The sequence below is a fragment of the Callithrix jacchus genome, chromosome 2 (genome assembly GCF_049354715.1).
Source record: "Callithrix jacchus isolate 240 chromosome 2, calJac240_pri, whole genome shotgun sequence".
In the NCBI taxonomy this organism is placed as follows: domain Eukaryota; kingdom Metazoa; phylum Chordata; class Mammalia; order Primates; family Cebidae; genus Callithrix; species Callithrix jacchus.
Genome location: NC_133503.1, coordinates 114,065,697 through 114,077,337, shown reverse-complemented (window position 1 = coordinate 114,077,337; position 11,641 = coordinate 114,065,697).

Sequence of the window (11,641 nt, the reverse complement as noted above, 5' to 3'; positions counted from 1 at the left end):
AATTCTCTCAGGTGATAAACTTTCCTCTAAGTAGTTCTCTTCCTGGTACATTACCTTTACTAATAAAAGTTTTCTTTATAAATATAAATCTCCTCTACAAAAGAGGAAACTTATACTTTCTTTTAGGTTGTTGATGGGGAGGTAAAGAGCTTTTCCTTCATTGTTTCGTTCTCAATTTCCTTTAGTTCAAATTAGTCAATATGCCAAAGTGGTATATTTGGGGTTGATATGCTATGCACCCATTCAGTCACATAATTTGTTCCCCTATGGCCATTAAAAATTCATGAAGCATTTTCAGAAAGGCTGTTGGGGTGCAACACTGGGCCCCAGGTTACTCTCTGTGCCTTAACCCTTGTGAACCAAAGTGTCTGAGACAGATCTCAATCAACATAGAGGTTTATTTTGCCAAGGTTGAGGACATACCCAGGATAAAGAGATACAAGCTACAGTAGGATCTGTGGCCTGTGCTTTTTCCAAAGAGGTTTGGAGGACTTCAATATTTAAAGGGCAAAGAGCAGCAGGAGGAGGAGGAAAGGAAAATGGGGGTGGGAATGGCAGGGGTAGGTAGTAAGGCAAGTGTTAGCACTCACTGGGTCCACGTGTTACCTGTGAAAGGAGCAGAAAGAGAAGTACTCAATTATACATTCCTTGAATACATTCATTGGCATTCAGTAGATCTGCCTTTTATGTAGGATAAAGTAAGCATAGAGCACAGGAAGAGGTTAAATATACATTTATCTCAGGGTAGATGTAGGGTTGATTTCTAGTCTGTCTTTGTTCTGTACCTGTGATAAGCTACACATTTACATTGTTAAGGTGAGATTCAACAGAACTCTGTTTTAGGGGGCTAACAAGGAATTTCCTTGTGAGCAACTTCTGAGGGAGGCCACCTGGGGAGATGTGTGGCCTTCTATTACTGCAGCTGTCTGTTTAGGAACAAAAGGAAGGTAGTTGTCTCAGTTCCCAAGCTCCATGTTTCCTGTTAGCATACAGAGTGTGGGGTCCCAAGATTTTTTTTTCCTTTCACACTCTGATCTCAAAGGGCCTGAACTGTGGGGTATCCTGTGGAAATTCTGAACTTGTCCCTTCCCTCTGCTCATGGAGAAGTTCAGTGAATCCCTGTGGTCTATTTTGTGAGCAGTTCTGACTCCTTTCTCTACAGCAGGCTCATAGGTGATAAAAACTAATGTCAGAATCCTTAAGAAAATCTAGAATAGGCATACACAAATAATAATATAATAGTAATAGCAACAATAATAATGCCACTGCCACTGCCCTTCTGAAACCTCTCAGAAAAGCAAGGGTGCTTCTTCCCCAGAAGTCCCAAATGATCACCTTAAATTTCACTGAATCAAATTTGACCTCAAACCCATTGTAGAGCCAATATCCATAGCCATGAGGTGGGACTATGCTGATTAAGCTAGGCCTGAGCCAGGGCCCCCATGACTAGAACCAGAGGTATTTTGAGCCAAGAATCCAAGAATATGTAGTGCTTCACTCAAAGTTCCAAAGACCTTCTACAGGTAGGTATGCAAACCCAAACAGGAATGGGGTCATTTCTGAGAGAAAAGGGGATGAATGATGGGAAGATAGCCACAATGTCCATAGCAACTAATAATATCTATTTAGCATTCATTGTATGCTACCAGTTTTAAGAACTTTTTCACTTCATTGTCACAAAGACAATTAGATCTCTTGGACAGAGATTCCAAGTTTATGCACATTTTCAGGTGAGAATATTAACATTCAGAAAGGCCAAATGACTTGTTCAAGTCATACAGCTAGGAATTGGCAGAGCTAGTATTCAAATCTAGGTGGTCTGACTTCAGAGCTAAAACTCATTCAGCCTCATTTATAATGAAGTATTTTTAAGCTTAGCCAGAGCACATTGAGGAAGGCAGCGTCATCTTGGGCTTAGATCAAGGGAGCCAGAGAATCAGATCCAGTTAATTAGCACAACTTCCTCCCCACCTGTGGCTCTGTTATAGCCACCTCTCCAGGCAAGCCCTCTTCCACTGGGCCCCTCCTACTTGCATTTACACTTCCCCTGGGACCAGAGGAAGGCATTACAAGGTAAGTATGATTTCCTGTGAGCAATATCCCCATGGGATGGGAGCAGCCTGCCGGAGGATACTGAAAAGGCTTCAAGTGGCCCACAAAATGGTGGGGGACAAAAATAGATGCCCACTCCAAGCAGTTACTTTCCCTTGGATGTGATAAGACAAACTCTGATCACTATACAGAAATAGCTTTTATTACTACATCAGAAACGGGGTAATATGATAGTTTCTAAGAATTGTTTTCATTAAAACCAAAAATTATAGCATACAAGGCATTAGCTAATAGCATTTATAAGGTTGGCACAAGTGATTATTTCTAGTAACAAGAGGTAATAGAAGGCTGTTGTGATGATTACCAAACTGTCCAAAATATCACGTCCACAGTCATGAATAGTATCTAATTCTGCCTGTCAACTCTCAGGTCGTAGTTCTCTGCATAATCCAGTTTATGTCCGTGTTTCTTCCCTAAAAAAGTGGGTGTTAGGAATCAAGCCAAGAATCTGTAGCAGGACAATTGACATAAACATGGTGACTACGTCTCCTCCTGACAGTGAGATCTTCTCCATCCATCTAATCTATTCAGTGACATTTATTTGGCAGGTGTTAGGGAGTGAAATACAGAGAGCTGTCTGGGTTTTGCAAGGAAGTCTTGCCTCTTTATTATTCCTGTGTTCTCAGGTGGTGTGACGATTCATAATTCATTTTAAGCTGAGTATTTGTGGCCTTTATTAAACAAACCATGTTAATTTCATAAAGTTGGGTCAAGTAAGGATAAAAGGAAAAAAGGAAGAGAAGATTTAATTGGAGCTATAGCCTATAGATTGTGAGGAATCCTTTGGGAAGTGATAAATGCCATTTAAAAGGTACCCATATTGTATTCCCGTCTAAGCTGTGTTCATAAGCATTATAGTCATAGGTTTTTGGTTGTTTTTGTTTGGTTTGTTTTTTGTTTGCCAGTTTTATTGAAGTATAACTGAAAGACAGAAATTGTAAGTTTTAATTGAACTGTGTTCAGGTTTCTAGTTTAAAAATTAAATAAGCAATAAGATGAATTGTTATAGTATTTTTGAGACCCGTTTAAGGAAAGTTTCAGATGATTATAAGTAAGCTTTTTGAGATTTCAGCATTTATTTATTTTGACACATTTATATGGTTTGACTATGTCCCCACTCAAATCTCATCTTGAATTGTAGTTCCCGTGATCCCCACGTGTTATGGGAGGGACCAGATAGAGGTAACTGAATAGGGGCCATTTCCCCCATCCTGTTCTTGTGTTAGTGAGTTCTTACAAGATATGATGGTTTTATAAAGGGCTTCTCCTTTGCTGGGCACTCATTCTGTCTCTTGCCACCCTGTGAAGAGGTGCTTTCCACCATGATTCTAAGTTTCATGAGGGCTCCCAGGCCATGTGGAACTGTGAGTCAATTAAACCTCTTTTTTAAAATAAATTACCCAGTCTTGGGTATTTCTTCAGAGCAGTGTGAGAATAGATGAACACGCTCATTCTGTACAGATTTGGTAAGTTCCTCCGATGTGTCAAGCAGTGTGCTGGTGTTGGAAAAGCTGACACATATGACCGAACAGTTCCTACCTGCAGTGGACCTCAGTATCTAATAAGACAGAGAAAAAAGGAAGAAACATAATAATTTCAAATTTGAAAAGTTCTATGAGGGTTAATAACAGAGTGATAAGAGACAGACTAACATGTGAGAGGAGGGGAGGGCGGGATGGAGGGACAGAAGGAGCACCCTTAGGTAGGGTAATCATGGAAGGCTTCTCTGGGGAGGAGGCTTGTAAGTGGAGATGGAGGTGGAATGATGGGAAGGATGAGAAGCCATGCAAATAGAGAAGAAAACAGTATTCCAGGAAGAGGAAACAGGATATGAAAAGGCCCTGCAGAGGCAGAGTCCTTTACTGAGCTAGAGAAGCCTGAATATAGGCACTATGTTGGAGAAGGTGATACTGGAAACCAACAATTGAAATATCTATGAAACATTGCAGTGGAAATTTCAAGTAGGCAATTGCATAAAGAGTCTGGAGTCCATAAGTAAGATCAGAATGATGCACAGCAGAGACCTGTTAGCGTGTCCATAAACACTTTAAAACAATGTAGTAAAGAAGATTGCCCAGGAAGAGAATACAGAGAGGAGAGAAACTCAAATATTGATCCATCAATACAGAAGTAGGAGCTCACAAAAGAGTCAGCCCAGGAGGAGGAAAACTGGGGGAATGGCTTATCTGATAAGCGAAAGGAAGGGAGAGAGGGACCCGTTCAGAATGGTGGAATGATGAGCACATGCATTTCTCCCCTTTCTATATCAAGACTCTAGGAAATAATAGCAAATTTAAAATATATATATTTTGAGAATGGCTCTTATTCTGTCTCCTAGGCTGCAGTACAGTGGCATAATCCTGGATCACTACAGCATTGACCTCCCCAGACCTTCGCCTCCCTAGTAGCTGGGACATACAGGCATGCACCACAACACCTAGCTAATCTTTGTATTTTTTACAGAGATGGAGCTTTCCATGTTGCCTGGGCTGTTCTGGAATTCCTGGGCTCAAGTGATCTGCCAACCTCAGCCTCCCAAAGTACTGGGATTACACGCATGAATCACTGCACCTCACTGCAAATAATTTTTTAAAGACATAAACCACAACAACAAAGACACCAGGAGACAAGCCATCATAGTGGCTTCAGGTCAGTGATTTCTGGAGGATGGAAAGCAGACAGAAGAGTGATTGAGAGTGAGAGAGGAGGCCACTAAACACCTAGAGGTGGCAGGCTTAAGGAGAGACCCATTCTGCCCTGTGCAGTCCTGGAGCATCCCAGATCATGCCACAGGTGAGAGAATAGAAGCAAGACTTGGGCTGGAAACAGGGGAATTGATTGGCAGGGAATGTACAGAACTGTTGGTATCCCACCACTCTCACCCCCACATTTTGAATTTCTGATGCATAAAAAAAAAGTTCTTCATAGAAATTGAAACCTACACTCTCCAGCTTCTAGAGATGCCTGGCATAAACAATGTCTACCTTCCTAAGGAGCACTTGAATATAAAATCTGTGAGTTGGTAAGGACTACTGGTGTGCTCACAACTTCAAATTAACTTTTTAGTGCCTCATTCCTAAAGATAAATAGACAATTTAAGATCACTAGATTTTTTTTTAGGAAAGCCTCCTTCATGACAGAAAGAGATCAAGATATATCAACAGGTAAAAATGACACTGGAGGAAGTGAAAATTTAACGTATGGAATAAAAAATAAAATTAATTAAACTTTATTTCACATCTGCAGAGAGATTTAAGAAAATACTGCCTCATAACACAAGAAAAGTTTGCTCTGAAAAAAGGAACCCTCAAAGCTTAGGAAAGATGTCTTCAATATTAAAATGTGACTTCAAAATAAAAAAATCAACAAAAGGAAAATTCAAGGCGAACTGTACTTAGAAAGTAGAACAAAAAGTGAAAGAGATAGAAAATACGTTTTAAAAAGTTAGAGCCAGATGTAGTGGCATGCATTTATAATCCCAGCCACTTGGGAGGTTGAAGCAGGAGGATTGCTTGAGCCCAGGAGATTGAGTCCAGTCTAGGCAACAAAGCAAAACCTCCCCATTTCAAAATAATAAAGTTAGAAATGTAAATTGAAAGCTAAAGCATATTTCCAAGTGTTCCAACAACTGGCTCATGGAAGTTCCAGAAAAAAAAAAGATAGAAAATAAATTATCAAAGAAATAATGTAAGGATACTTCAAACAACTGAGAGGACTGACTGCAAATTTGAAGGGTCTAATAAGGGCTTATTGTGATGAATGAGAAACAGAAATCACTTTCAAACTATAATTCCATGTTCAGCTAACCTATTGTGTGAAGACAGAATGAATGAACTTTTATATATGCAAGGACTATGGAAAACTTACTATCATAAAAATTTTGTGCTGTAAGAATACAAAGAGGTAAGCAACAATGAAAAGGTGACATGGAATCCTGAAAGCAACAGCTTGTAATCTGGAACTACCCAGGAAAATCTCTGGATTGGAGCCCAGAGAAAAAATGAAGGCCCACAGAGGAAAGTCTCCAGTACCAAACTAGACCAATAGATCTTTAATTGTGCCCCAGGGGTCAATTTAATTGACCAATAACTTTTCAGGGAGCCTAAAATCAAAGCTATTTTATAATAATATTAAGACATAGTATGTCTTTTTCACTGCTTTGAGATTTGCGCTGATGGAGTCTAAACAAGGGTGGCTAAAATTGCTGACACTTAGAAAAATTGCAGATGCTTTAGCATACCACAGAGTGGTGGTACCAAGCAGTACATGTAGGCTCCAAATTTGCTGCCATGCACTTCCATAGAAAAAAATGAAATGTCACTTTTCATTAAGATTATCATTGATGAAGCAGCAAAAATATTTTTTATTACTCCTGACTCGTGAACATATGTTTTTTTAATGTTCTCTGAGTCAAAGCAAGAAGTGTACATTTGGTCTACTCAAATATGTGAGTGTACCTGGGAATAAGCACTTGTGCAACTGTTTGAGTTGTGAGCTGAATTAGATACTTTGGGCATCCTACACCGTTTTTATTTGATTGAACAATTGATAGACTATGGTTATTCAAACTTAAAATTTTAGGAGACATTTCCTAAAATAAATGAAATGAGCCTGTCACTTCAAAGAAAACAATTGACAGTATATATTGTCAAGGATAAATTATAAATTTTCAAGCAGAAATTAGAATTTCAGAAAACTTGCCTGCACCAGTAACCTGACAGATTCCCAATACTTAAAGTCTTTTCTGATAAGATCAGTAGTAATAGTAACATATGCTATTGTAACAAATGTAAAATGTGAAATAGTAACAAATGTAGAATGAAATTTGTCAACATTTGGAGGATCTGCCAAACAAATTGAATCAACATTTTCCAAATAGTGCATGAACAGAAAATCAGACACTGCATGTTCTCACTCATAGGCGGGTGTTGAACAATGAGAACACAGGGACACAGGGAGGGGAGCACCACACACTGGGGTCTGTTGGGGGGAAATAGGGGAGGGACGGCGAGGGGTGGCGAGTTGGGGAGAGACAGCATGGGGAGAAATGCCAGATATAGGTGAAGGGGAGGAAGGCAGCAAATTACACTGTCACGTGTGTACCTATGCAACAATCTTGCATGTTCTTCACATGTACCCCAAAACCTAAAATGCAATAAAAAAAATAGCAGAAAGATTTAAAACAAATTTAAAGAAACACCTACTTACTCTCAAAACCACTTGCTAAACATACATTTTGATGCAACACCAGGAACAGTTTAATTAAAAGTAGATTAAGTCCTTGAATCTCCAACAGGAGAGAAAATCCAACACATTTGAATTCTCTTGGGGAAAAAAAAATACTCAATGTATGATGTTACAAAATCATACATGAGCAAAAATCTATTAAAGTATGAGATAGATTGATGGATTTAAATGTAGCAGAGTATGAAAACTCCAACTGTACAATGTCTGATTCCATATCACAATTAACCTTTAAGAATTTGTTACTTGTCCTGTTTTGGTGAAATATTCAAGGAACAATATTTACAAAGTCACAGTAATGTAAACACTTCATTGACTTGCAGTTTTTAGAATCAACTTGTAGGTCTAATTACTGTTACAGAACAAATGGCAAATAGTATCAACCTTGTAGACTCAATAAATACAGAAAGCAGAAAATGAGAGGGAGAAGTAGAAAAAAGAAAATGTGGGCAGACGCCTAATTTCCTCACCTTAGCAAAAGTCAAACAATGTTACCTAAGGTTGATGTAATGAGAATATGACAGTGTTGGCATTTTGCTAAATATTATAAGGAAACAATAATTGGCATAGTGAATACTGAAAGAGTAAGAAAGAGGGAAATGGGAAGAATTTAGGGAGCTAACTTTTCATTTATCCTTATGGAAGCAAAGGTAAAATGTCAAAAATTAGTATTTTTAAAATGTTATTTAGAAATATGGAGATAAGTGAACAAACAGCTTTTGAAAATCAGAAAATACTGTCTCAAGAAGAACAGGTATAGGATATGGTGGCATGCGTTGCCAGGTAAAATATAGGAGACTGAGCTGAATTTGAGTTTTAGATAAACACTTTTTAAACCTAAGTATGTCCTCAGTAGTACCTACTTTTAACTGTTAAAACCGACAATTGAAAATACTGTTGTTTTGTTATGAGGGGCCTTTAGTACATTTAAATCTTTTAACCATACATTAAATAATCATGTGTTAAACATTTAAAGTTTTTTTTAAAAAAAGGAAGAGGAGGGCCAGGTGTGGTGGCTCATGCCTGTAATCCCAGCATTTTGGGAGGCGAAGGTGGGTGGATCATGAAGTCAGGTGTTTGAGACTAGCTGCCCAACATGGTGAAACCCCATCTCTACTAAAAAAAAAACAAAAACAAAAAATTAGCCAGGTATTATGGTGGCCCCCTGTAATCCCAGCTACTCAGGAGTCTGAGGCAGGAGAATCACTTGAACCTGGGAGGAGGAGGTTGCAGTGAGCCGAGAGCCAAGATCATACCGTTGCACTCCAGCCTGGGTGACAAGAGCAAAACTCTGTCTCAAAAAAAAAGAAGGAAGAGGAAGACAGTGGAACAACAGTATCCAAAAGCAATGAGATGTTGAGTAGATGAGGTGTGAAGACATGTCTGTTATATTTGGTGACATAGAGATCAATGATGTGTTTGACAAGAAAACTTTCACTGGAGTGATGGTGATGCAGGTTGGTCTGTGGAGGATTAATGAGGGAATAGAAGTAAGAAAGGAGAGGTAATTACAGAAGTGGAAAAGAGAAAGGAACAGGTATGGATGGCTTTGAAGAAAATCCATGGATTTCAGGAGTGATGATACATTTTTCTTTCTCCATATTCATCACATTTCTCAAAGTAAATCTTTTTTGATCTGTCCTATTAAATCTATGCATTATGTCAGATACGAAATTCTAATAAGAATTTGGGATACTGTGGGAAATGCTCCCCTCCCAAATAATTTGGTAGGTAAGGGTCTGACATTTTGACAGAGGGATATTTGTAACAGTATAAACATTTTTTATAGAAAGAAGGAAGCAAGGAACAATATAACATGATTTAAATCAGATATGGGGCTGGCATAGGAACTTCTGATCTCATTCTCATTGGTAACAGTTATTAAACCAAGCTATCTTCTCCTATGATCACCTAGAACTCTAATTCATTCACTGTCTCTCTCTTTCTCTTTCTCTCTCTCAACCGAGTCTTGCTCTGTTGCCCAGGCTGGAGTGGCTCAATCTTGGCTCACTGCAACATCTACCTCCCAGGTTCAAGCAATTCTCCTACTTCAGCCTCCCAAGTAGTTGGGATTTTAGGTGCATGATACCACACCTGGCTAATATTTTTTGTATTTTTAGTAGAGATGAGGTTTCACCATGTTGGTCAGGCTGGTCTTGAACTCCGGACCTTGTGATCTGCCCGCTTCAGACTCCCAAAGTATTAGGATTGATTACAGGCATGAGCCTCTGTGCCCAGCTCTAATTCTCATATAATTTGAATCTACGCAGTGCTCAAATTAAGAACTTAACATGTGTATGGTCTTGGAGAAATACAAATACAACTAAAATATGGAGCCTGCTTCTAAATAAGAAAAGCTTTCAATACAGTGGCTGGAATATTTGAACTTCCCCTGACTACCTACTGCCTTGTTGGCTTTGTGCCAGATTGAAGCCCACCCATACTGAGCTCTGACCCCTATACTCTTCACCCAACTCAGTTACCATGCTTCACTTCACCCAAAAGCTACTCTTATTCACAACTCTATTTGAACTGGATTCTTCACCAAAAGATATAAAACCAGTCTGCCTCTTTTCAGCAGATTTTATTAAAATGTCTGAACACATTTTGCTCAACTTGAAACGATATCCTGTCCCTCCTGCCCCCATTTAAGCTTTCCAAGTACTCTCCGTCTCCCTTCAGTTGTTCTATGATTCGAAAAAGCCATCTAATTTGTATTGCTGGGGTCACATATGTGTATGATGAGCCATTGATGCCCTTGAGATGAAAACTTTTTATTAAAACACTTCAGTTACTATACTTCTGTGAGCAACACAGGAAGACAAAAAAAATCTTATCTTTTCAACTCCCATAGCAACTGACTCATCATTTCCTCTTCAAAGAGGTTAGCCTCATCTCATTGTGCTGTTCTCCATGTTACTCTAGACTCGGCCATCTTTGCAGCATCAGAAAAACAAATGGTGGCTAACTTTCTCTTCCTCCATTTTATAAGTACTGCTTCCAGGAGGAATCTGACTGTCACTCGGTCCCTTGAGCCATGCTTCTTTCTTCCCAAGACCAGTCTCAGCACATTTTCCCCATCAAAACTGTAGATACCTCATTTATATATTTGCTAATGTTTTTGAGAGGAGGAGGAAATCGTATTGTATATCATGTAGCAAAAGCATCCTTTCTATCCATATTGATCCTGTCAACTCTACCCGTAAAATATCTCCCTGCAGTAGCTTTCATGTTTCCAGCCCTGCCTTTCGCTTGGCCTCATTCTTCTCCACCTTTCTAGTAGGCAGGCTCTATATGTTCTCCCTCCCACCCCTCTGAAAACCCCAGTCAGAGCATATAATCTACACACGAGGCAAACACTGGCTAAACAGCCAGCAAAGGAAAAACTATCTGTTAGACAAACCAGGTCACCTGGGACCCTTCAAGCCCTCCAGCGAGTAGCTTCCTTTCAGTCCTCCACATAGGTTATCAAGAGCAGTGTCAAGTTCTAGGGATGGGCTCTCTAAAGGGATATAATTACCAGTTAATTTGAAACATCTAGGAAGGAGGTGAGTGAATAGTAATTGATAGAGAAATGAAACTTAGTAGCAATATATGGATATGATCCTTATATCATGGCTATCTTAAAAGAATATTACTTTTCCCATAGTTATCTGTTAGAAAAGATAATGTTTAGAAAGTCTTTTGGAAATCAACTTGCTTTGGAGATCATCGAAAAACATGTAGCTTAAAAACAGCCAAGACTGGGCTAATAAAGTAAATGATCAATTACCTAAAAGCATTGGAAGATGTTATTAAACTTGAAACATCTCTTGAATTTCTGAATTGATAATAAAGTCAGAATGAATGCACAAATTAGGAGATGTTCAAATAGTTAAAAAATGGTCCTGGACTAACCTCAACCTTAGTTTTGCAACATCTGTTTTTTGAAATTAAAAGGAACAGAAAATGTATCATTGAAACACTGCATCTTTGGTCATGCATGAGACCCCTCAACACACACACCCCTGCCTCAGCTATGTGATCGTCTTGTCAGAAATGAAATGAGCTTTGGGACACTGTCTCTGTATCACATCATAAGATACAGAAATACCAACTTACTCTAATTTGCAATTAGACATTTAAAAACATTCTCAGGAAGTGAAGATCAAAAATCAATACCAAATGACTCAGAGAGGTACTCTACTGCTGTCATGTCACCCAGAGAGGAAACACTTCGTGTTTGGTCAATATGGTAGCAGCATATTACTCTGAATTTTATAGGAAATAGACCACAGAATGTTCC